Below are 4,468 nucleotides of genomic sequence, written 5' to 3'. Positions count from 1 at the left end.
AACTTATCCAAAATGGCGGACTAAATCAGATCGGACACATTGACTTGCAAATTTATCTAAAGCCGACTAATTGCTCCACTTCCGCCCCGCCACTAAGTTTGCGAACAATTTGAATTTCTTTAAAATTACTATTTTGTAACGCTTATTTTAAAATTTTAAACCCCTTCTTAATTTGCATTTCCAACAGGGAGCGGAATGATTTTCTTTTTTTATTTGTCTTTCTGGTATACCTAAACGATACATTATGTAGAGGAGAAAAAATATATTTTATTTATTATCTGTTGACTATATTTTTAACTACACTTGTAGTTTTAATACATTTTTTATTTAACTACTAGCTGTCCCCGCTACTTCGTTCCAGTGGGATATTCTATCTGGATACTTATTATTGTTCTAACACCGTGGTCCTGATGATTCCTGTGAAAGACCCATATACGATTTTGTTCAACTGTTCCAAAAACTAACCCGGACAAACAAAAAGACAGACTGACAGACAGACAAAAACTTTAAAATCGTTTTTGTATTTAAGTGTCATATAAATAACTATATGGACTTGAAAAACCATAGTTGTTTTGAAATCACAGACGTCTGTCTGTGTCCGTGACGTCTGACTTCAAATTTATTTATATTTAAAAATTTATAGATATAGAAAATACCACAAAATACTATGATATTTCGACACAAAACCCATAGACCATGTATAATTCATTGTTAATATATTTTTTCTTTGCTATGATTTTTTCTGTTTTTGGTGTAAAATAAATTGTATTATTATTTTTAGTATTACATTCTGCTATTTACCTGTATTAAGTTTTAAAAATAAAATGCTATGCATGAAAATAAAATAAAATGCGTAGTCTTTTTTGTAATTATTTTTAAAATGTTACTGATATTTTGTACAAGATTATACTCTAACTAGTAATTTTCCAAACATTTAAGAAATATTTCAAACGAAGTAGACTGAATTAATATTAGGCACACTTTTAAAAAATTTCTTTTTAACGAACGTTTATTCCATCCATTTATTTATTTCAAGTTTTGTCACATTATACCAGTATTGAAAAACTTTAATGTTGCCATATACAATAATAAACAAATATTTCTAAACAAATTTCCAAAAAAATTCCAAACAAATATATCAAATTATAATAACGTTAAAAAAATTTTAGTTTAATTTTATATAAAACATGTAAAAGTTGCGATCGACCTAACGATCATTGGGCACGCTCGTTTCACTTCAAATTAGGTCGAGACGTTTCCTGCATATAGAATTCTTAGGTCTCAGTAATATTACCCAGGTCCTGGCTAACCTAGAATTCACTTCATTTTATAATATTAAATTAAAATCGAAATTTCCTTGTTAAAATTTGTTCTTTAAAGCGCTTTTTTATAATAGAAATAAAGATGAATGAATCAGTATTTATTATAACTCATCTATCTATAATATTATAAAGCTTAAGAGTTTGTTTGTTCGAATTGAATAATACTTTTTGTGTTGAATATTTCGTTTACGCAGGAAACAACATACATAATATTTTATCATGTTTTTCCTTAAATTAACGCAATTGAAACCGCGAGTCATAGCTACTTATATATTCCACTATATTATAAATTTAGAAGATTTTTTATACAATTTTGTGCATCTATTAAACTCATTATTGCATAATACCAGACATTCCATTCTTTATCATTTTTGACACGGGCACGTACCTACTTAATTATTTGTATAATTATTTTTATTTAACATCCCTTTCTTCCTTTCTTGATATATCGAGACAAAATTCTGGGTAGTTTTAATAAAATATAGACATAAAATAATAAAAATAACAACTTTGTAAAAAGACCAGTTCCTTTTTTATCGTTATCATATAAGCCAGCTATTCCCAAAATAAGCTCAGCTCGGTATTTTTTAGTAAATCGTGAAGGATTAGTAGAAGAGAGAGTTAAAATGATTCGCTACCGGTTTAGATTTGAATTTTAGAAGTCTTTTTAAACCGACGAATATATATATATATATATATATATATATATATATATATATATATATACTAGCTGTGCCCACGGCTTCGCCCGCGTTGAAATTAGTGTGTCACAAAGTTTTGCTCGCAAACTTCCAGTGAAACTCTCACCAAAATCGGCTAAGCCGTTCCGTAAACCTTCCTCTTGCCGATGGTGGAGCCCTCTCTACAATGGTGAAACCGCATGAAAATCCGTTCAGTAAATTTTGAGCGAATCGATCACATACACTTTTGGGGACTTTGTTTATAATACACTAACTGTTGCCCGCGATTACGTCCTCGTGGTTATGAAGATATGTATTACTATTAAGATGTTTAACGCAAATTATTTTTTTATTTCAGTCACTTGAAATGCTTATGAAACTGAGTAACTTTTTAAAAGGCACAATTTAGTATAATTTAATAGTTATTTTTATAAAACCTCTCTATACACCACATTTTTGGTTTTATTTTCAGGCTGTATATGTTTCATACAAACTATCAACCCCCTTAGCGATGGAATATCGTAAAATCCGTTCTTAGCGGACGTCTGCTAACTATAATCTACATCGCTACCAAACTTTATCTTTGTCCAATCTGGATGGATAGACCATCCAGCGGTTTTTGAGTTCTCGTGATGAGGGAGTCAATGACCTTTCTCTTTTAAATATATAGATTACGATGCATTATTTGGACACCTCCTCACCATCTATAGAGCATATATTTTAAATTTCAAGTCTCTTACTTCAAAAACATAGGACTTTCATACAAACTTCCAACCCCCGTTTTACCCCCTTAGGGGTTGTTTTTCATAAAATCCGTTCTTAGCGGATGCCTACGTCTTATAAGGAGTCTACCTGCCAAATTTCAAGTTTTTAGGTGTTATAGTTTTGGAGATTTCGTGATGAGTGACCTTTCGCGTTTATATATATTATTATAGATTATGAATGTTCGGGGATAACTTCGTCGTTTATGAACCGATTTTGATAATTCTTTTTTTATTGGCACGCAGCTGACTGCTGGACATAAATTATAAAAAAAAGGAATAATTTAATTTTTTAGGGATAATTACGAACGTTCGGGATTACCCCACTGAAATCGTCCGTCATTACCCAACAGTAACACAAACTATATTTTTTTTAAAGTTAGAATCGCGTGATACACGTGGCAAGTCCTTAAAAACGTTCTTGAATTAGACGTTAATTTATAAAAAAAGATACCGAATTTTTATGTCACACCTAAAATATTTTACATCTATTCAATTTTAATTGAAAATTATATGAAATTATTAAAAAAAACAAACAGGTAACATACCTTGCACACCGAGTGCGTTGTTGCTTTGCCACTTTTTGTTCGGCACTACGTTCGGGGTAGACTCACCATTTCATCACTTGGAATATCTTCTACCCTTTTCGAACATAGCCACACGAACGTTTCCGCGATGACCCCGCGTCCGTGATTACCCCACTCTCCCCTAGTTAGGTACTGCTTTATCTCCCGTCTTAGCTCAATGCTTAAACTCCAGATAAACAAAGTAACGTTTTCAAAAAATATTCGCTTCGGCCTGTAATATCCCACTACTGGGCAAAGGCCTCTTTCCCCATGTAGGAGAAGGATCAGAGTTTAATCCACCACGCTGCTCTAATGCGGGTTGGCGGATATTTTCTCTAATATATGAGTAACGATCGCTATCATGTGTAGATGATAACAATCGGGACCGACGGGTTAACGTACCCTCCGAGGCACGGTGGGGAGACCACGGCAAACACCTGTATGGCCAATACAAATGTTTGTCATGTGCGGGGATCGAACCCGCAACCGCCAGCACAACAGCCATAAACCGTTGCGCCAACGCGCGTCGCGTTTCAAAAAATATAGGTAAGTATACAACATGGAAGAATATTATTCAATGCTTTACTTATTTATTTTTACAAAATTCTACAATATGAAATACGTACAACTTTAATACATTTGTATATAAATGTAAATAGGTCCCATTGTACTTCATAATGAAGCCTTTAAAATACTTCCTGTGCAAACATTTTAATTCCAAATAATTTTCTATAAAAACAAATTTTCGATTTACCTGAAATAAAATATAAGGATATAAGCGTATTACAATCACAAATCATAAATAAAAGCGAACTGTAGTTTCAAGTGAGAACCGTATTTTATTAGTCTATTATACAACATACATTACACGCACGGTCATATTTTCGTCCAAAATTAGCAATATCAGAGCAGCACGTACCAAGAACTCATTACACAGTATATAACCCGGACGAAATTCAGCCGTGCTATTTCATGCCCCGCACTTTAAAAAAACCCCTACTTAACATTTATTCCTTTTTTATTTTACGTAATCCGCGAATTTGATATAGCCAGATGTAAAACGTAATGTCAGAAAAAAAAATGACTGCGCTCTTAATTTGAAAGGGAGAAATGGAAAGCTTATTTAAATTTCGAATATC

Source organism: Melitaea cinxia, chromosome 18 (assembly GCF_905220565.1).
Source record: "Melitaea cinxia chromosome 18, ilMelCinx1.1, whole genome shotgun sequence".
Classification (NCBI taxonomy): Eukaryota; Metazoa; Arthropoda; class Insecta; order Lepidoptera; family Nymphalidae; genus Melitaea; species Melitaea cinxia.
Note: the sequence above shows the minus strand (reverse complement) of the source record.